The sequence below is a fragment of the Elephas maximus genome, chromosome 17 (genome assembly GCF_024166365.1).
Source record: "Elephas maximus indicus isolate mEleMax1 chromosome 17, mEleMax1 primary haplotype, whole genome shotgun sequence".
Lineage (NCBI taxonomy): Eukaryota > Metazoa > Chordata > Mammalia > Proboscidea > Elephantidae > Elephas > Elephas maximus.
Window position 1 is genome coordinate 37,727,460 of NC_064835.1, and position 23,096 is coordinate 37,750,555.

The following is a 23,096-nucleotide window of genomic DNA, read 5'->3' on the forward strand; positions in this document are numbered from 1 at the left end:
CGACCGGGGAAGAGCTGCCTCCTCAAAGTAAAGCCCATCTTAGTGATGTGGATGAAGTCAAGCTTTTGGACTTTCATTTGCAAATGTGGCATGACTCAAAATGAGAAGAAACACTTGCAAACATCCGTTAGTAATCAAAACATGGAATGTAAGATGTATGAACCAAAAAAAATTCGAAATGTCAAAAAGAAAATGGAAAGCTTGGAGATCGATATCCTAGGCATTAAAAAAAAAAAGGCATTAGTTAGCTGAAATGGACTGGTATTAACCATGTGAAATCAGGCAATCATATAGCCTACTATGCTGGGAATGACGAATTGAAGAGGAACAGTGTCATATTCATTGACAAAAACAACACTTCAAAATCTATCCTGAAGTACAATGTTGTCAGTTATGTGAAAATATACATATGCCTACAAGGAAGACCAATTAACATGACTATTACTCAAATTTACATACCAAACGCTAATGCCAAAGACGAAGAAATTGAAGATTTTTACCAACTCCTGCAGCCTGAAATTGATCAAACATGCAATCAATACACATTGATAATTACTGGTGATTGGAATACAGATGTTGGAAACAAAGAAGAAGGATCGGTATTTGGAAATTATGGCCTTGGTGATAGAAATGACACCGGAGATCGCCTGATAGAATTGTACAAGACCAACAACTTATTCCTTGGAAATACCTTTTCTTAACACTTAAACGGTGACTAGATATGTGGACCTCAGTGGATGGAATACAGACTATCAGTTGCTCATATGTAAGTTTATGTTGAAGTTGAAGAAAATTAAATAAATTCCTTAAGAGCCAATGTATGACCTTGAGCACATACCACCTGAATTTAGAGACCATTTCAAGAATAGATTTGATGCACTGAACATTAATGAATGAAGCCCAGACTCAATGGCACCTAACAACAAGACACAACATACATAATACATACATACATACATATATATGTATCCAATAACAAGAAGTGCTGTAACATTGATTTGCAATTTAAGATCCCTGACACAAAATCTTATGTTCTTCTGCAAAATTAAAAACATAGGCTTTCCTCATTATTTAAAAAAAAATAAAAACTATTTTTAAAAAATTTCATTCTGTTCTATTCTTTTCCTTCTAATCCCTCAAAACTCAGAGAATTAAAAGTAAAACCATATTTAAATCAGCTTTTCCCATCTTAATCTCACCACTTTATATCATATCATAGTGTTTTCCATCTGAAAGCAACTCTGCTGTTTGTCACAAAATCAACTGGCAAATTGAAGTACTAAGTACCAAGTATTTAGAAAGTGATTTGGTTCTTGTAATATCTCCAGTCTAATTTGCATCAGTCACTTGACTTTCTTTTGCATGCAACTGCTTCTATATTCTGTGAAAAGCAGAGGGCTGTATTTTTTTTAAATGAAACATTTGATGTAAAACAGATATTCTACTAATTTGCTTTGCAAATTGAACCTTCTGTTATTTAGTGGGTAATGCACTCAAAGAGACATTAAAAATCCAGAGATAGCTTGCTGTTCCTTTCTCACAAAGTCACTTAACCACTCTGGCTTTAACTTTTCTCATCTGGGAAATGATGATCCCACCACCTATTTCTTCAATAGAAGGAAAGTTCATGAGGGTTCCTTAAGAATGGTTTGAAATGCTGTCTTTGTTAGATAAATAATATATAACAATAATAATTATTCTTCCTTTTCTGTTTAGGGATCATAAGATTTTTTTTTTTTTTTAAATAATCCTTGTCAAAAACTGAACTTAACAAAAAGCCTCCAGTATAGGAAAATAAAATTTTTTTTATTTTTTATAGGAAAGATAAAATATAAACTTCTCTCTAAAAAAAAAAAAAAAGGTGACAAACTAGCATATTTTTTTTATCACTCGTCCTTTTAATCAGCCAGTAAATGACAAAATGAGAAGAAAACAAAAATACTGAACCAGCGGTCTTATCCTAGTCCTGATTTTGCCGTCAACCAGAAGTACAACCTTGGGAAACCAAAACACTTTTCTGCTTCTCAGTTATCCAATCTGAACTATCAGTGTATTAGATTATTAGATGAGATGATAGCCAAGACCGTTCCAGGCAGAGACCATAATAATTTGTCTTTTTAACCTCTTTCAAAAAACAGTAGTATATTTAAGGCACTTGAAAATAAAGATGATATTGCTGTTTTTGATGGAAATGTTACCAGATAACATTACATTAAGTAGACTAGGTTACATTTTCAGCAAAAGAATATATTGTCTAATAGATTTTAAATGTAAAAACTGGTGCCTTTTTGTGTATTTGAGTAAAATGAATTGACTGTGGCAGCCTTTGAGCTCCCGAGCCGTTCCATGGATTATGTGTAACATGTATAAATCCTGAGACTGCTGTTTCACTTGGTAAAGTAGGTCTCCATAATTAATTTTAATACATTTTAGGCTTATTTTCAGAATATACAAAGAAAGCATTCAAAAAAGCCATTCAAATTGTGAAGGATAACTTGACTGTTACATTAGGATTTTCACTGGATTATGTGGTGAGGTTTACTCACTTGGAATAAGTCCCCTCTTTGTTTTCCCATTGATTTGGGATGACTCATTTATGAACAGCGAGTGATTGTTAGGATGAATGGCAGTTCAAATTCTGCAGTAAACAGCAATGGTTTTGTTTTGAAGAGTAGAGCAAAATCTCCTCTGTGTATTGGTAAAATTATGATTCTAGAAGCCATGCCTAGCTAGGGGCATTGGAAGAGAAAAATGCATACACCCTTATTCACTGAGTCAGGAGTATAAAATACCTGGTGTCAATGACAACTTAGAATAAAATTTGCTTAGCAATATTTTTGACTGGGATGGTCCAGTCTATAAAATGTTATTTAACAATTCAATGCTGGAGGGCCAAGTGGAGATACTAGGTGTCCTGGAGAGCAGAATTGCGTAGCACCTGAGGACACAGTCTATAAAGTCACAGCATCTATATTCAAAACTCAGCTCTGCCATTTACTTTGCTTTGCAGCCTTCAGAAAGTTGCTGAACCTTTCTGGCCTGAGTTTCCTTTCTCTATAATAGGATGATTCAGAAAAGTTTATCTCAAAAGATTAGCTATGTAAAATGTCTCAGTGAAATGGGGCAGATTTATCTTGCCAAGCTAACTTCATAAGGAAATCAGGAGAGAAATTAAAATTTTCAGAGTACCTGAATAAACATTTATTTTTAAAAAATTATGGAAGTGCTTATAGCTATTGCTGAGAGAAAATGACTTTGTAACATATGATAGGTGTATGAACAGACGGAGAATTCTAAGCAAGCTTCCTGGACCTTACATGCACCAACACTGGGTCACATTGGCCCAGGACTCAGATATCAATCAAAGTATGGGTTTTTATTTCATTTAGACTATTGGTTCTCAAACTTCAGTGTGCATCACAATCATCTGGAGGGCTTGTTAAAACAAAGACTGCTAGGGCCACTTCAAGAGTCTCCGAATCAGTAGGACTGAGGTGGGGACAGAGGACTTGCATTTCTAACAATTCCCGAGTAATGCTATTGCTGCTGGTCCTTCGAATACATTTTGAGAAGCACTGGTGTATACAATGTGTTGAATCTCCTAGTGTTTATTAAAAAAAAAAAAAAATGTTGCTGTTGAGTGGATTCCAACTCATAGTGACCCTGCAGGACAAAGTAGAACTGCCCTATAGGATTTCCAAGGAACGGCTGGTGGGTTCAAACTGCTGGCCTTTGGGTTATCAGCAGAGCTCTTAACTACTGCACCACCAGGATTCCAGTGCCTATTAGTATAATAAAATCACTATTGGAGAGTGTCAAAGGAAAGGTAAGAGAGACCTCAGTGCATACAGTGCTTGGCTTACTTCTTTTCATATACCATCTCTGAGTACAAGGGTTTGAGGTAGTGGAAGAAAATTGTAAAAGTTGCTGGAATAAACCATTATTTATTTCCTTCCATTGGTTATGCATGCCTCTATCCAATTATCCATTCATATATTTGGGTGTGCATAGTGTGGTGTGTGTGTGTAAATGTGTGTATGTGTGCGTGTGTCTATACCAGGAACAGTGCAAGATTCTGGGTCATAACATAAACCAGGAGAGACAAAGGTCATAGCTTCGGGTGATTATAGTCTAGCTTTACCTTGAGGCTTACCTAGGAGAATTCCGGACTATACTGTATAAGACTTAGCTGGAAAGCAACAGCTAGTTTAAGGGGGATTGTCATAAGAAAACTTCATAAAGAAGAGTGCATTTATATAAAGACAACATGGGAAGTAGGCACTATGGCCCACTACTGTTCATTTGTCTGTCAGTTTGTCATACCATGGGGGCTTGCCTGTTGCTGTGATGCTGGAAGCTATGCCACTGGTATTCAAATACCAGCAGTTGTTTGAATACCCATGGTGGACAGGTTTTATCTGAGCTTCCAGATTAAGACAAACTAGGAAGAAGGACCCTGAAGTCTAATTCTGAAAAGATTTAGCTAGTGAAAACCTTATGAATAGCAGCAGAATATTGTTTGATACAGTGTTGGAAAATGAACCCCTCAGGATGGAAGGCACTCAAAAGCCTCCTCAAAGTAGAGTCGACCTTAACGACGTGGGTTGTTGTTGAGTGGAGTCAAGCTTTCAGGACCTTCATTTGCTGATGTGGCACAACTGAAAATGAGAAGAAACAGCTGCAAACATTCATTAATAATCATAACATGGAATGTACAAAGTATAAATCTAGGAAAATTGGAAGTTGTCAAAAATGAAATGGAACACATAAACATTAATATCCTAGACATTAGAGAGCTGAAATGAACAGGTACCGGCCATTTTGAATCAGATAATCACAGCATCTACTATGCCAGGAATGACGACTTGAAGAGGAATGGCATTGCATTCATTGTCAAAAAGAACATTTCAAGATCTATCCTGAAGTACAACACTGTCAGTGATAGAATAATATCCATACACCTACAAGGAAGACCAGTTAATATGACTATTATTCAAATTTACACACCAACCACCAAGGCCAAAAAATGAAGAAATTGAAGATTTTTACCAGCTCCTGCAGTCTAAAATTGATCAAACATGGAATCAGGATGCATTGATAATTACTGGGGATTGGAAACAAAGAAGGATCGGTGGTTGGAAAATGTGGACTTGGAGATAGAAAAGATGCCAGAGATCCCATGATAGAATCTTGCAAGACTAATAACTTCTTCACTGCAAATACTTTTTGTCACCAACATAAATGGCAACTATACAAGTAGACCTCGCCAGATGGAATATATAGAAATCAAATCGCCTACATCTGTAGGAACAGACGATAGAAAAGCTCAATATCATCAGTCAGAACAAGGCCAGGGGCTGACTGCAGAACAGACCATCAATTCCTCATATGCAAGTTGAAACTGAAGAGAATTAGAACAAGTCTATAAGAGCCAAAGTACAACCTTGAGTACATCCCACCTGAACTGAGTGACCACCTAAAGAATAGATTTGAGCTTCCAGCCAACATGGCACTATAGATGGAAGCACCATGCTGTCTGTCTTAGTCATCTAGAGCTGCTATAACAGAAATACCACAAGTGGATGGCTTTAACAAAGAGAAGATTATTCTCTCACAGTCCAGTAGGCTAGAAGTCCAAATTCAGGGTGCCGGCTCCAGGGGAAGACTTTCTTTGTCAGTTCTGAAGGAAGATCCTTGTCATCAGTCTTCCACTGGTCTGGGAGCATCTCAGTGCAGGAACATTAGGTCCAAAGGACATGCTCTTCTCCCAGAGCTGCTTTCTTGGTGGTATGAGGTCCCCATGTCTCTCTGCTCTCTTCTTTCTTTTATATCTCAAAAGAGATTGGCTTAAGACACTACCTAACATTGTAGACCTCTTCAGTATGATTGCCACTAACCCTTACGTCATAGTAATAGGATTTACAATATATAGGGAAATCACATCAGAAGATAAACTGGTAGGCAATCATACAAACAAGAGAATCATAACCTGGGCAAGTTGATAGATATTTTTAGGGGACACAATTCAATCCATGACACCATCCCTCCACAGCAAACACCTGAAAAACTAAGTAAAACAGAGACAAACATCAATCCCTGAACCGTAAGCATCAAATGAAGAGATAAAAGAACTCAGCCAAGCACCAAATGAAATAAGAAACCAACAGAAAAAAGAGAGCCAGGAAAGATACATGTGGAGGTCCCCTGTAAGCTAATGCAGCATGGATTCACCATCTTGGACTCCTTCACAGACTGGTGGACAGGAAGTACAGGAAAGCAGCTTCACAGAGGTCTCAGCAGTAGACAGAACACCCAGTAACCAGTGATATACTCTTTCCCACCCCTCATCCTTCTCCTCCCTGCTTGACATCCCCCACTACATAGCTGGCTGCAGTCACTCAGCCAGACAAGAAGTGCAGGGTCTGTGCCACTTGGATTCACCCCACCCACATAGGAGATCGGCAGACAGGCAGTATGGGAAAACAGCTTCCAGAAGCTCCTAGCAGGAGACAAAAACCCAGTAAACAGTGATACATGCTTTCCCACCCCCGGTCCTTCTCCCCCCTACTGTTTAGCCTCCTCTGCTTCCCACGGGCTGCAGTCTCTTGGTCGAGAGGAACTGGCTTTGGTGCCTTGCCTCTTGGATTCACCCACTCAAAATGGCCGGCTCCCAAAGTGCCATTTGTTTGTTGCTGATGTTGTTTTCTTTCAGCTTCTTTTAGTTTCTTCTGTGTCTCTCACCATCTCCCCTTCCTTTCTCTCAAACACCTGGCTCTGCGTGCCATCTTTGCTTCTTCTTGAAAGGCTGTGAAGCATCACCCGATTGGGGAACAGCTTCCACAGCTCACTGCCATACTGGTGGGATCCCCGGGGCTTTTTTTTTTTTTCTGATTTTGTTTTGTTTGTTTTCGTTTTTCTTTTCAAGGCTTGGGAGCCCCTTCTACCCTGTTGTACTGTGTAGCTTGGGAGCCACACCCCTGGTGTGCACAGTCATATTGGTGGGATCCCTGGGGGCATTTCTTTCTTTTTTTTTTTTGGTCTTCATTTCTCAGTTTCTCATCTGTCTGTACTTACCTTCCTTTCCTATCTCCTGAATATGTGGTGCTGTGTGACATCTCTTACCCTTCTAACCAGGCTGTACTGCATGGCCTGGGAGCCACTTCCCTGGTCTTTGCAGCTATACCAGTGGAATCCCTGGAGGCTTTTCATTTTTTTCCCCCTAATTTTTATTAATGTTTTTTTTTTTTCTTTTTCCCCATTTCATTTTATTACTCCTTGTATTCCTCCATTTCTTTGTTCATCATCTCTCCACTCCAAAGGCAAGATCCTTTAGAACTTTTGTTTGTTAGTTTTTGGCTCTTGTTTCTATCTCCTCTCTCTCCTCTTTCCCATACTCATCTTAGCTCCATACATCACAACCTTCCCCCTCCTACCTGTCTATCTGCATTGTATGCTGAATATTACACCCCTGAGCAACACAGGCATGGCCTACCAGAACCTGCTCTGCACTGATTCCCAGACCACCCTGTTGGCCCTACTGCATGCCACAAAAAACCTAACCCAGCCCCTCCCCTTCAGCTGGACCTATTCTGCTGCACCATAGCTGAGCAACTGGCTCTGTCCATTGGACAAGGAGATAAAAAGTACTGTGCCCACAGATGAGGAAACATCAAAGAATGTACAGACTGCCTGCTCAGAATAACAAAATAAAACAAAAAAGGAGGACAAAACAAACAAATCTATAATCAATAAACAAAGAAAATAACTACTGAATGTCCTAAAGACATCAGGCAATATCAAAACATTTAAAAAAAAAAAAGGACAGGATGGTTCCAGTAGGCATCCAAAATAAAACACCAGATGGCTTTCCAGTAGAAGAAAAGGCACTAGAACTACCTGAGAGGGAATTCAAATCTCTAATATTCAGAGCTATCCAAGAGTTGAAGCAAGAGGAGACAAAGTGAGGAAAAAATAGAGAAAGCCATGGAAAAGGCAGACAAATTCATGGAGAATACAGACCTAAAAATGGAAGAATTCAGGAAAATAATACAGGAATAAAAATGGAAAAATAAATTCACAACTAGATATACAAAAACAACAACTAGAAATCCAGAAGATAAATAACAAGATTTCAGAAATAGTGTCATAGAAGGGCTGAGAAGCAGATTTGAAAAGATGGAAGACAGAATCAGTGAGCTGAAGACAAACACTTGGATATGACTCTGTTTGAGAAAAACCAGAAAAAAGGATGAAGAAAAACGTAGAAATCCTGAGAATTATGTGGGATACAATCAAAAGCAAAAATTTGCAAGTGATTGGAGTTGCAGAACAGGGAGAGAAAACTGAAAACACAGAGAAGATCACTGAAGAATTACTGACAGAAAACTTCCCTAATATCATGAAAGATGAAAATCTGACCATCTAAGAAGCTCAATGAGCCCCATATAGGATAGACCCCAAAAGAAAATCATCAAGATATATAATAATCACATTCAATAAAACCAAAGACAAGGAAAGAATCCTGACAGCAGCTCGGGAAAAATGAAAAGTCACATACAGAGCAGAAACAATAAGACCAAGATCTGATAATTCGGCAGGAACCATGCAGGCAAGAAGGTATGGGATGGCATATATAACACCTTGAAAGAAAAAAAAAAAAATTGCCAACTAAGAATAATAAATCCAGCAAAACTCTCGTTCAAATATGATGGTGAAATTAGGACATTTCCAGATAAACAGAAATTAAGGGAATATGTAAAAACCAAACCAAACTTACAAGGATTATTAAAGGGAGTCCTTTGGTCTGAGAACAAACAAAATCAGACTACAGCCTGAATCTAGGAGACAAGATTGTACCAGTCGGATACCAACCTAGGAAATAAACTCTCAGAGACTACCCAAAACCAAAAGAATTACAACAGGGAACCAGAGAGGTTAATCTGTAAATGACAACATCAGAAAAATAAAAGAGGGAATAAATGGTGTAGGTATAGAACTTTATAATGGAAAGGAATGGCGATGCCAAGTAATAAGACCCTGGTTCAAACCTAGGAAGATAGCGGTAAATTTCAAAGTAATCACAAAAAAGTTAACAAACTATTCATCAAAACAAAACAAAAAAAGTCTCAGTAAAAACAATCTACAAAAACAAAAGAAATGAAAAAAAAAAACACAAACAAAAGGAATTCAGTACAAAAGGATAAAAGAAACAAAGAAAACCTCAATACGACAAAAATGAAAGCAATAAACTCACATCTATCAATAATTACACTGAACGTAAATGGCCTAAATGCTCCCATAAAGGGACAGAGAGTGACAGAATGGAAAACAAAAACAGGATCCATCAATATGCTGTCTGCAAGAGACACACCTTGGAAACAAAGATGTAGATTTATTAAAAATCAAAGGATGGAAAAATACATATATATCAAGCTAACAGCTACCAAAAAAGAGCAGGAGTGCAATACAAATCTTGGGTAAAATAGACTTTAAAACAAAATCCACCATAAAAGACAAAGAAGGGCACTATCTAATGATTAAAGGGATGGTCCATCATGAAGATATAACCATAATAAACACCTATACACCAATAACAGGGCTGAAAAATACATAAAACAAACTATAATGGCACTGAAAGGAGAAATTGACAGTTTGACAATAACAGTAGGAGACTTCAACACAGCACTCTCAGTTAAGGACAGAACATCTAGAAAGAAACCCAGCAAAGATACAAAAGAGCTAAAGGTCACAATCAGCCAATTTGACCTCACAGATATATATAGAACACTCTACCTATCAGCTGCAAAGTACACATTCTTTTCCAACACACATGGAATGTTCCCCAGAATAGACCACATCTTAGGCCACAGAGCAACCCTCAACAAAAGTCAAAACACTGAGATAATACAAAGTATTTTCTCTGACTACAATGCCATCAAAGTGGAGGATAACATGAAGAGCTAGGGGAAAAAAAAAATTAATTACATGGAAATTGAATAATGCCCTACTTAAAAACCACTGGGTAATAGAAAAAATCAGAGCCGGAATTAAAAAAAATTCCTAGAATCAAATGAGAATGAAAACATATCATATCAAAACCTTTCGGACACAGCCAAGACAGTCTTCAGAGGTCAATTTATAGCAATAGATACACACATCAAAAAAGAAGGGACAAAATCATAACACTAGCTATATAACTTGAACAAATAGGCGGAGAACATCAAAAGAATCCCATAGCTACCAGAAGAAGGGGAATAATAAAGATCAGAGCAGAAAAAAATGAAATAGAGAACAGAAAAACAATATAAAGGATCAACAAAACCAAAAGTTCATTCTTTGAAAGGATCAACCACTGGCCAAACTGACAAAAGAAAAACAGGAGAGGGTACAAATAACCCAAATAAGAAATGAAATGGAGGACGTTACAACAGAACCAACTGAAATAAAAAGGATCATAACAGAGTATTATGAAAAACTATACTCCAACAGGTTTGAAAACCTAGAGGAAATGGACAAATTTCTAGATACACACTACCTACCCAAACTAATACAAAATGATGTTGGAAATCTGAACAGACCATAACAAGAGAAGAGATTGAAAAGATAATAATAATAATAATAAAAAAAACTCCCAACAAAAAAAAGCCCTGGCCCAGACAGGTTCACAGAAGAATTCTGCCATCCAGAGAAAAGCTGACACCAGTACTACTTAAACTATTTCAGAACATAGAAAAAAGAAGCAATCCTTCCAAATTCATTCTATGCAATCAGCATAACCCTGATACCAAAACTAGGGAAAGGCACCACAAAAAAAGAAAATTGCAGACCAATATCGCTCATGAATATAGATGCAAAAATTCTCAACAAAATTCTAGCCAATAGAATTCAGCATCATATCAAAAAAATAATACATCACAACCAAGTAGGATTCATACCAGGTTTGCAAGGATGGTTCAATCTAGAAAATCAATCAACGTAATCCACCACAGAAATAAAAGGAAAGAAAAGAATCACATGATCATCTCAATCAACACAGAAAAGAGATTCAACAAAATCCAACACCCATTCCTGATAAAAACTCTAGATAAAATAGGTATAGAAGGGAAATTTCTCAGCATAATAAAGGGCATATATACAAAACCAATGGCCAACATCATTCTTAATGGAGAGAGGCTGAAAACATACCACTTGAGAACAGGAATAAGACAAGGATGCCCTTTATCACCACTCCTATTTAACATTGTACTGGAAGTCCTAGCTGGAGCAAGAAGGCAAGAAAAAGAAATAAAGTTTATCCAATTTGGTAAAGAAGAAGTTAAACTGTCCCTATTGGGAGATGATATGGTACTATACATAGAAACCCCAAAAGACTACACAGTAAAACTATTGGAACTAATAAGAAGATTCAGCAGACTAGCAGGATACAAGATAAACATACAAAAATCAGTTGGATTCCTACACACCAATAAAGAGAATGATGAAAAGGAAATCATGAAAACAATACCATTAATAATACCCTCTAAAAAAATAAAATACTTGGGAAAAATCTAACCAGGGATGCAAAACACCTACACAAAGAAAACTACAAAACACGGCTGCAAGAAATCAAAAGAGATCTACATAAACAGAAAAACATACCATGTTCATGGATAAGTAGACTCAACATTGTGAAAATCACAATTCTACCCAAAGCAATTTACAAATACAGTGCAATCCTGATTCAAATACCAACAACGTTCTTTAAAGAGATGGAAAAACTAAAGGGAAGAAGCCCCAAATAAGTAAAGGACTATTGAAGAAAAATAAAGTAGGAGGATGCGCACTACCTTACCTCAGAAAGTACTATACAGCTACGGTAGTCAAAACAGCCTGGTACTGGTACAATGACAGATACATTGACCAATGGAACAGAATTGAGAACCCAGATGTAAATCTATCTGCTTATGGTCACCTGATTTTCAACAAATTCTGAAAGTCCATCAAACGGGGAAAAGACAGTCTTTTTAACAAATGGTGCTGGCAAAACTGGATCGTTCATCAGCAAAAAAATGTAACAGGACCCATACCTCACACCATATACAAACAGTAATTCAAAATGGATCAAAGATCTAAATATAAAGCCAAAAAACTACAAAATTCATAGAAGAAAAAATAGGATCAACACTACCCAGTGCCATCGAGTCAATTCCGACTCATAGCAACACTATACGACAGGATAGAACTGCCCCATAGAGTTTTCAAAGAGCACGTGGCAGATTCGAACTGCTGACCCTTTGGTTAGCAGCCATAGCACTTAACCACTATGCCACCAGGGTTTCCAGGATCAACACTAGAGGCCCTAATACACAGCATTGAAAGAATACAAAACCATAACCAACAACACACAAACTCCAGAAGATAAGCTAGATAACTGGGATCTTCTAAAAATGAAACACTTAATGCTCATCGAAAGACTTCACCAAAAGAGTAAAAAGAGAACCTACAGATTGGGGAAGAAAATTGGCTATTATGAATCAGACAGAGGTCTGATACCTAAAATCTACAAGAAAATCTAACATCTCTACAACAAAAAGACAAATAATCCAATTAAAAAATGGGCAAACGAAATGAACAGACACTTCACCAAAGAAGACATCCAAGAGGCCAAAAGGCACATGAGGAAATGCTTGCAATCACTAGCCATTAGAGAAATGAAAATTTAAATTACAGTGAGATACCATCTAACCCCGGCATTACTAACATTAATCAAAAAAATAGGAAATAACAAATGTTGAAGAGGCTATGGGGAGATTGGAACTCTTAGGCACTGCTGGTGGAAATGCAAAATAATACAACCATTTTGGAAAACAATATGGTGCTTCCTTAGAAAGCTAGAAATAGAAATACCATATGATCCAGCAATCCTACTCCTAGGAATTCATCCTAGAGAAATAAGAGCCGTCACACAAATAGACATATGCACACCCATGTTCACTGCAGCATTGTTCACAATAGCAAAAGGATGGAAACAACCTAGATGCCCATCAACAGATGAGTGGATAAACAAACTATGGTACATACACACAATGGAGTATTACGCAACGATAAAGAACAATGATGAATCTGTGTGGTACCTGATAACACAGACGAATCTGGAGGGCATTATGCTGAGTAAAATAAGTCAATCACAAAAGGACAAATATTGTAGGAGACCACAAGTGTAAAAACTCATAAAAAGGTTTACACACAAAAAGAAACAATCTTTCATGGTTACTAGGGAGGGAAGGGGTGGGTATGGAAAAACACTCAATAGGCAGTAGATAAGTGGTAACTTTGGTGAAGGGTAAGATAGCACACAATAGTGGCAAAACCAGAACAACTTGTACAAGACAAGGTCATGGAAGCCCCATAGACACATTCAAACTCCCTGAGGGACTGAATTGCTGGGCTGAGGGCTATGGGGACCATGGTCTCTGGTAATATCTAGCTCAATTGGCATAACATAGTTTATAAAGAAAATATTCTACATTCTACTTTGGTGAGTAGTGCCTGGGACCTTAAAAGGCTGTGAGCGGCCATCTAAGATATAACACTGGTCTCACCCCTTTGAGAGCAAGGGAAAATGAAGAAAACTAAAGATACAAAGGAAAGATTAGTCCAAAGGACTAATAGGCCACATCTACCATGGCCTCCACCAGACTGAGTCCAGTACAACTAGACTGTGCCCAGCTACCACCACTGACTAGTCTGACAAGGATCACTACAGACGGTCCCAGACAGAACTGGAGAAAAAATGTAAAACAAAATTCTAACTCACAAAAAAGACCAGAGTTACTGGTCTGACAGAGACTGAAGAAACCCCCAGAGCATGCTCCAGATATCCTTTTAGCTCAGCAATGAAGTCACTCCCAAGGTTTACCCTTCAGTCAAAGATTAGACAGGCCCATAAACCAAAACGAGACTAAAAGGGCACAGCAGCCCAGGGGCAAGGATTAGAAGACAGGAAGAAGACAGGAGGGAACAGGAAAGCTGGTAAAAGAGAACCCAAGTTTGAGAAGGGAGAGTGTTGACATGTTGTGGGGTTGTTAACCAATGTCTTAAAACAATATGTGTACTGTTTAATGAGAAACTAATTCTGCTCTATAAACCTGCATCTAAAGTACAATTAAAAATAAATAAATAAATAGATTTGACGCACTGAACACTGACAGGAAATCAGATGAGTTGTGGAGTGGCATCAAGGACATCATACGTGAAGAACGCAAGAGGTCATTAAAAATACAAGAACGAAAAAAAGACCAAAATAGACGTCAGAAGAGACTCTAAAACTTGCTCTTGAATGTTGAGTAGCTAAAGTGAAATAAAAGAGTTGAACAGAAGATTTCAAAGGACGGCTCGAGAAGACAAAGCAAAGTGTTATAATGACATGTGCAAAGACATGGAGACGAAAAACCAAAACGGAACAACACATTCTGCATTTCTCAAGCTGAAAGAACTGAAAAAAAAAAAAAAAATTCAAGCTTTGAGTTGCAATATTGAAGGATTCAATAGGGAAAATATTAAATGGCTCAGGAAGCATCAAAAAAGATGGAAGGAATACACAGCCACTATACCAAAAAGAATTGGTCAATGTTCAACCATTTCAGGAGGTACCGTGTAAGCAGGAACCAATGGTACTGAAGGAAGAAGTCCAAGCTGCACTGAAGGCACTGATGAAAAACAAGCCTTCTGGAATTGATAGAATACCAATTGAGATGTTTCAACAAATGGATGCAGGGCTGGAAGTGCTCCCTCGTCTATGCCAAGAAATTTGGAAGACAGCTACCTGGCCAACTGACTGGAAGAGATCCATATTTATGGGTATTCCCAAGAAAGGTGACCCCACCGAATGCAGGAATTATCAAACAATATCATTAATATCGCATGCAAGTAAAATTTTCTGAAGATCATTCAAAAGTGGCTGCAGCAGTATATCCACAAGGAACTGCCAGAAATTCAAGCTGGATTCAGAAGAGGACGTGGAACCAGGGATATCATTGCTGATGTCAGGTGGATCCTGGCTGAAAGCAGGGAATACCAGAAGGATGTTTACCTCTTTTTTTATTGATTATGCAAAAGGCATTCAACTGCGTGGATCATAACAAATTATGGATAACATTGTGAAGAATGAGAATTCTGGAACACTTAATTGTGCTCACTTAATTCTGTGTCCGAACAGAATAAGGTGATATTTCGTGGTTGAAAGTCAGGAAAGGTGTGCGTCAAGATTGTATACTTTCACCATACCTATTCAATCTATATGCTGAGCAAATAATCCAAGAACCTGGACTATATGAAGAAGAACAAGGCATCAGGATTGGAGAAAGACTCATTAGCAACCTGTGTTATGTAGATGATACAACCTTGCTTGCTGAAAGTGAAGAGGAGTTGAAGCACTTACTGATGAAGATCAAAGATGACAGCCTTCAGTATGGATTACACCTCAACATAAAGAAAACAGAAATCCTCACAACTGGACCAATAAGCAACATCATGATAAACAGGGGAAAGGCTGAAGTTGTCAAGGATTTCATTTTACCAGAAACCACAATCAACACCCATGGAAGCAGCAGTCAAGAAATTAGAAGACACATTGCATTAGGCAAAGCTGCTGCAAAAGACCTGTTTAAAGTGTTGAAAACCAAAAATGTCACCTTGAAGACTAAGGTGGGCCATGGTGTTTTCAATTGCCTCCTATGCATGTGAAAGCTGGATGATGAATAAGGAAGACCGAAGAAGAACTGACATCTTTGAATTGTGGTGTTGGAGAGGAATATTGAATATACCATGGACTGCCAAAAGAACGAACAAATCTGTCTTAGAAGAAGTACAACTAGAATGCTACTTAGAAGCAAGGATGGCAAGACTACTTCTCACACACTTTGGACATGTTGTCAGAAGGAACCAGCCCCTAGAGAGGGTCAGCAAAAAAGAGGAAGGCTGTCAATGAGATGGACTGACACAGTGGCTGCAACGGGGCAGTGTTTAATTCTGCTGTACATGGGGTCATTATGAGTTGGAACTGACTGGATGGCACCTAACAATAACAAGGCGCTATGGAGGCTTTCGTGTTGATTTGTCCTTTCTTTAGAATAATAATAAGAGGAAACATTTATATATTGGGCTTACTAGGTGGCAGATACCGTTCTACACATATTAATGATTTTATCCCTACAGTAACCCTATGAGGTAGGTACTATCATTACCCTCATTTAAATATGAGGGAATTAAGGTACAGATATGTTCTTCTTTGCTGCCAAGGTTCTTTTTTATATTATACAATATAAAATTGATGAAGAATAATTGAATATACGAATGACTGAAGGAATGAATGGTGAACCAGTATATATTTAATGGCAGGCCAATATTTTAGCTCACTACTGACACCTTCTGATCTTCCCTTGTGTTGCTGTTCCATAGCCAGGACTGTTAGGTAGTCTCCTGGGAGCTGTCTGGACCAATTTATGGACAAGGCTAAAGTCCTTGTTGCAAAATGGTCAGTTGATTTTCACAGGATTTTCCAAGTCCCCATGTGCAATTGTATCTCTCTCTGTGTTAATCCTGATAGCAATGAGGTCCATTTCCTTCCCAGAGGTTATATAATCCACATCTCTAACACTTAGGAAAACAGCGATTGAGGGTCTCTGGCACATCCGGGGCTGATCTGGGTGTCCCAGATATAACACCTGGCACACTCCCCTGGGGAGTTTCAAGCATTTTGTGCCAATAACTTATATTTTCCCAACCTTTTAGCAAATCAGATGCTTTAATACGGAGATGAGTGTGCAATGCCCACATCCATCAATGCCATTACCAAGTCTAACTAACAGCTGATTATTCCCATGAATTAAATGTTCATCTAATCAGCATTAGAAGAAAATAGCATTTGAAACCAACTCTCCCTTTGCTCCTGGAGATGCATTTCCGTGCTTGCGGTCAGCCCATGATGCTACTCTACAGGACGTACCAAGGAATCTAAGTTCCATTTGACGGTATTGACAGATCACAAGATGTTGATTAGGGATATGATATGGTGCAATGCCCTCCCTGTTGCAACCTAATGTTTGCAAAATCATAAGCTTGCAGAACACGTGCTTCAATCAGCTGGTTGTGTAAGAATTCAATCAGCATTAATCTAACACAATGCGCCACCTGCTCCCCAACTGATTTCTAATGTTCTTCAATCAAAAGCAGCAGAAAAGCATCATTTATTGCAAGCAATGTTAGCAGACCTGAAAATTCAAGAACGTGAAGTTCAATAGGAATACCAGGTTCGCCTTTTGCTCCTCTTTCTCTCATTGAAATGCTACAGAAAGAGTGAGTTGTTGTTTGCAAGAATAATAGGAGAAGGTTGGACATGACCAGCACTAAATTGACTTCGTATAAAATGAGAGCTTTAATTAGGTGCACGTAATTAGCATTCATTGCCAGTCAGCTCTTGCATCTATAGGATCAAGCATTTTTTAGGGCTTAAATGTTTTCCCTCTAAGCTATCCACAGTGTAGAGAATAGAAGGACTATGAACCTACCAGACTGTTTTAAAGACAACAAGACTATGTTGCTCCTACTCAATCTCAAACCAGAGAGATCTGGTCACTTGGGTGAAAGTGAAAAAGTAATAAGTGAATAAATGATACAAAATGATGAAATCATTCGTAAAAGGGAGGTGCTTTCCCTGCTATAGGAAGGATACCGCAGACACATTATCCCCCCTAAACTGTAACCTCCAAGTTAGAGACTAGTAAGTATTGTTCACAACTTCATCCCAGGCAGTTAGAATGGGGCCTGTTCCATAATAGGCACTCCAAAAATGTTTGCTGAATGAATAATTAAACAAAGCAGTCACCCACACTTATTTATGAAGATACCTTCTACCACTCTTTTATGCCAAAATTTGAAAAAAAAGAAAAAGAAAAGAGACACTGACCGTTGCATTGCCCACGGACCAAGTTGTTTCCACTGATTTTGAAGTTCCCCCTAAATGTAAATAATATCATTTTCCTAAAGTGGACACACTGACAACACAAACCATGCTTTGTAATTCAAACCCTTAAATTGAGAGTACATTGTGCAGTTTTTATTTGAAATAGAAAATCTGTAGCTCTTACAAGTAATGGAAATTCCGTATCACTGCAGACTATGTCTTCAGTTCCTGGCTCTTTGCCCAGAAAGATTATTTTATATCAGGTTGAATTCTCTATTAATTATTTTCAAAACTGCTAGATTGCTGGACAAACTCTATCTTAAGGCATAGTAGAGGAACAAATAAGAAAAATTAAACTTTGATTTCAGACTAGGTTGACAAGGGGGTGAGTGGGGAGACTGTTAGGCAAAGGGAGACAGTGTAGTTGTCTCCTCATAAAAGCCTCATCAGGACAGAAACAGATAATTAGTTAATATACTGCAACTAATTTTGGGATAAATTTCCACCTTAACTTGATTATCAAGTTTGCTTTGGAGAATATCTAGTCAGTTCAGTTTGTTTTCTAAATGATTTTAAATGAATTGTAAAAACAACCACTTGATTCCATCAGAAACATGCAGCTAATAGATTTAGCACTCCTACTTTCTGTGGGCAAACTAGTAACATCCTCCAAAGGAAGAATTTATTTAAAAAAGGAAAATTCAGCCAGAGGATGATGAAACCATACCTCCTGGGAGGTTTTAGGAAGCATCCTTGCCAAATTAGAAATCTATAAATTACCTAGGTAAGCAATCAGCTCCAGATTATAATTGCCAATTTGAGAAAAATTCGCCAACAATTAAACAAAATCAAATAACCCATTTGAGGGAATGGAGTAGTGGCAGGAAACCACCTCCCCCTTCTTGTTAAGATTTACTGTAATTTGGTCTTATCTTCCCTTAGAAACTGAAATCCCGTTCTCTTTTATTGGGCTAGATATTATCCAGGGTCACCATGGAGGCAACCAGACACAAGCGAATGGCTATCTCAGTGATTTGGCTTCAGCATAAAAACAGGAGTTATATGAATCTGGCTGGAAATTGTTGTGACCCAGCCGTATGAGTCTTAAACCCAAACTACAAAAGACCAGATGATTCATTATTCCAATTGATCATGCTTGATTAGCTTCAGAAATTCGAACACAAACTAAACTTTCTGCAGGATGGCTGAGTGAGGCCCGAATTGGACTTTGTTCCTGGAACATCTCACAGTTCTGCTATATCACACTATCGGTCTTGGTGAGGCCACTTTAACTTTTTGGAGCTCAACTTTCTTCTCCTATAACTTGAGGTTCCTCTTATGCCTTAAGATCAACACCTTTTTCTATAAATATTCACCAAGTGCCTACTGTGTACCAGGTACTGGACTAAGTGAGAAATATATTTAAAAAAGCAACAGCTATGTACTAGACACTGCTGACTATTTCCTAAGTTCATTTTCACCTCTTTTCTTACAATGAGAACCCCAGTTTTTGTTCAAGGTGGCAATGTACCCAGCTAACACAATTGTCTTCTCAGACTGGCAGCCAGAAGTAGCCATGTGACACAATTCTGCCCAATAAGAAGCAGATAGAAGTATATCCAGTAATTCTGGAAATTGTTACTTTACAGATACTGATGCCACCCCATCTCTCCTTCATTTCTATGTATATGTATATGTGTTGTTTTCTGGTTTAGAATAAAGAAATAAGGTTATGTTTGCAGCACACATCTTGAAACAAGGACATGACAGAATATAAACTATAGACTACAGGTAGCATAGAGAAGACAAAGATGTTTGGGGCATTAATGACATTTAAAAAGGCTCTGCCAAGCATACCTTATTTGCTGAGAAAAATCACCTCCTATTTGTATAAGTCACAGTGTTTGAGATTTGTTACTTGCAGCCAACTATGTGATCACCCATCTGTCAGTTTGCTATACTGTGGTGGTTTGCACGTTGCTGCAATGCTGGAAACTATTCTATTGGTGTTTTAAACACCATCAAGGTCAAGGTATATAAACGCACACACACACACACATATGTATATATATGGAGTCCTGGTAGTGTAGTGGTTAAAGCTCATCTGCTAATCAAAAAGGTCGGCAGTTTGAATCCACCAGTCACTCCTTGGAAACCCAATGGGGTAGTTCCACCCTGTCCTGTAGGGTCGCTATGAGTTGGAATTGACTTGAAGGCAACAGGTTTGTTTATATATATATGTGTATATATATTCCCCCCAAAACAAACCCATTATATATATTTGTATGTATATATAAAGAGAGATTGTTCTTTGGAAGCACAGTACTTTAATATTTTGCCTGTCCTTTCTGTGTGTGGAAATTAAGGAAATTGTCCTGGAAAATGACTCAGACAAAGGCTTTTTAGACACAGCTGGGGAAATCTCATCAGATGGGGGTGGAGGGGTTAATGGTTTTACTGGATAGGGTGGCTTAGCAGACAAAGATGGAGTAATGTCTTCATACTGGAGTGAAAAGGCTGGTTCTGCTGGCAGGAGTGATTCAATAGAATCTCGGGGCACAGTGTCCCCAGCTTCCTGATTATCTGCCCATATGTCCCCATCCCAAGTTTCAGAATCCCATTTCTCCCCAGCCAATGCCCTCAGTTTAACTTCAGACACCACTCAAAGTTGGCAATTCAGTTGGTGTTGTAATTCAGCCATTCTTAGGACAAGCCTCTGGGTTTGGTTTTCAGCAACACCAGCTCTATTTCTACAAGAAATAGGGCTTTATTTCAAAGCACAAGTAGAAACTCTGAGGTTGTTTATTTGGCACTTGAGCTTTGACTCTGAAGCCCTGAGCTCATCTCTTTCTTTCACCATTTTGTCTAGCAAAAGTAGGACCAACCAACAAGCTTCCTTATACTTCTCATTATGACAAAATAGTAGGAAGGTATCAAACATGCAGTCACCCAGAGCCTTGCCTCTCACTGATACCTGATCTATTGGTGGTTTTATCTTGTGTATTTCTATTGTCACCTCATGCATGGGTTAGCAGTTCCCTTTTTACTACTGGAAGCAGAGTAATAACATCTTTAAGACTAACAAAACTTGAAAACCAATTTAGAAAACTCATCCTTACAATTTTGTTTCTCTAGAACCACTCTCAGCACCAAATGTCTTAGGTTAGGTTCTCTAGAGAAGCAAAACCAGTAAAATATAGAAATATATATATATAAAGAGATTTATGTCAAGGAAATGGCTTACACAGCTGTAGAGGCTGGAAAGTTCCAAGTCCATGGGTCAGGCTGGAGACTTCTCCTGACTCACGTAGCTGCAGAGGCTGGCGAACTCAAGATCGGGGGTCAGACAGTAGGCCTCTGGCTTACAGACTTCGAAGACCGATGAATCCCAAGACTGGCAGAGAAGATGGCAGGTAAGCTGGTAGCTCAAGTCCCAAGATCCGGAGGTCAGATGAACTGGATCCAGCTGTAGGATCAGGAATGAGCAAAAGCCTGCATGCCTTGCCAGAAAGTCCGCCTATATTGGATGGCTGCAGGCCATATCCCCAAGGAAACTCCCTTTCAACTGTCTGGCTACTCACAGTAGGTTCCATTGAAGAGGTGATCGCATTATATCAAATCTCATCATGGAAGTGATTACATCATTATACAACTACCAAACTACATCATGACTGCCAAGCAACTGAGAGTAGTAACCCAGCCAAGCTGACACACAATGTTAATGATCACAGAAATCTTCCTGAAATATACTATGCTGTGTGAGCCTTGAAAGATGAGTACTGATACTTTGGTAAAGAAGGGACTAGGGATATACTGTATTCTAGGTGAAAAAAAAAAAAAAAAGATTCATTGGGTGGTGCAAACAGTTAATGAGCTCGACTGCAACTTAAAGGATAGAGGTTAAAATTCATCCAGGAACATCTCGAATAAAAAGGCTTGGCAATTTACTTCTGAAAAATGAGCTATCAAAACCTATGGAGCACAGTTCTATGACACACATGGGGTCATCATGAGTTGGAGTTGACTTGGTGGCAACTGTTTCTGTGTTTTTTTTTTTTTTTTTTGGTGTTTGGGCAAAAAGGCATGGAAAGTGTGAATAGTATTATTGGAGCAGACAGTTCAAAGTGGTCAATGGTCAATGAAAATGAGGCAAGAAAGAGCTTATGGGCCCAGTGTAATATGAGGTTGTATAATAAATCAAGCAGGTAGGACTCCAGCTTGAATAAGGTAGTGAGCCCCTGAAGGCTGAATAAACTCATTAGTCTAAGCTAGGGTTAGTTTAGAAACCTTGGTGGCATAGTGTTTAAGAGCTATGGCTGCTAACCAAAAGGTCAGCAGTTTGAATCCACCGGGAGCTCCTTGGAAACTCTATGAGTCAGAATGGACTCGACAGCAATGGGTTTGTTTTTTGTTATCGTTGTTGTTAGGGTTAATTTGACACGTGGGAAAAAGCACCTGGCAGATCTGTGTGCACACTGTATTTAATGATAAATAGGATGAGGGGAATTCATTTTTCAGACAAGCTAGGAAAATCACCTGAAATAGCTAGCTTCTGGATCGAGGTGGCCTTGCTAAGCACATAAACTGGTCCTCTTCTTTCCTGACCCCAGTTAAAATTATAGCAGAGGAACAAATAAGAGGAATAATTACATAACAACAAGGAGAGCAGGAGAAGGACCACAAGTGGACCAGTAACTTCCACAAGTTTCTAGAACGATGGTTAAAAAAAAAAAAAAAACAAGAATGCAAGAAACTACAACTCAGGAGAGTGGTCTAGCAGAAATGTGTGCTTCTCAAACAAGTCCTGGGTGGCTTTGAAATTGAAGGCAATGTTAAAAGAGCAGGGATAAGAAGAGGGGGCTAAGAACAGAAAGAAATTAAAAGTTCACCCACAAATCAATTGCTTTAATTTGTTTCCTAACCCCTCCTTTTGCATCTTTGTGTAAAAGAACACACGCAGCCCAGTATTAACCCTGGAAAACAGAACAAATTTTTTTCTTTAAGAAAAAAATGATAACAATAACAAGCTGCCAGGGAGTTTGCCCTATTCTGATATTTTGACACCATCTGACCCTAAAGGTCAGTTCTATATTTGCATTAACAAATGTAGAATCTGCCAATAAATAAGGTTAACCACACAGAATGCCTAGAAACT

At 38.4% G+C, this 23,096-nt stretch overlaps 1 protein-coding gene across 5 annotated transcripts in view; it reads right to left on the reverse strand.

The window, feature by feature from the left end:
- The window catches only part of OPCML (opioid binding protein/cell adhesion molecule like), a 1,635,517-nt gene that overhangs the window by 420,554 nt on the left and 1,191,867 nt on the right, over nt 1-23,096 (reverse strand). The window contains exon 1 of one of the 5 annotated variants that reach the window (XM_049856266.1): nt 21,186-21,236. The exons of the other annotated variants lie outside the window; for them this stretch is intronic. The gene's annotated coding sequence lies outside the window, so the exon portion shown is untranslated. Of the gene's footprint in view, nt 1-21,185; nt 21,237-23,096 lie in introns of those variants that run through there. 5 annotated transcript variants of the gene reach the window in all.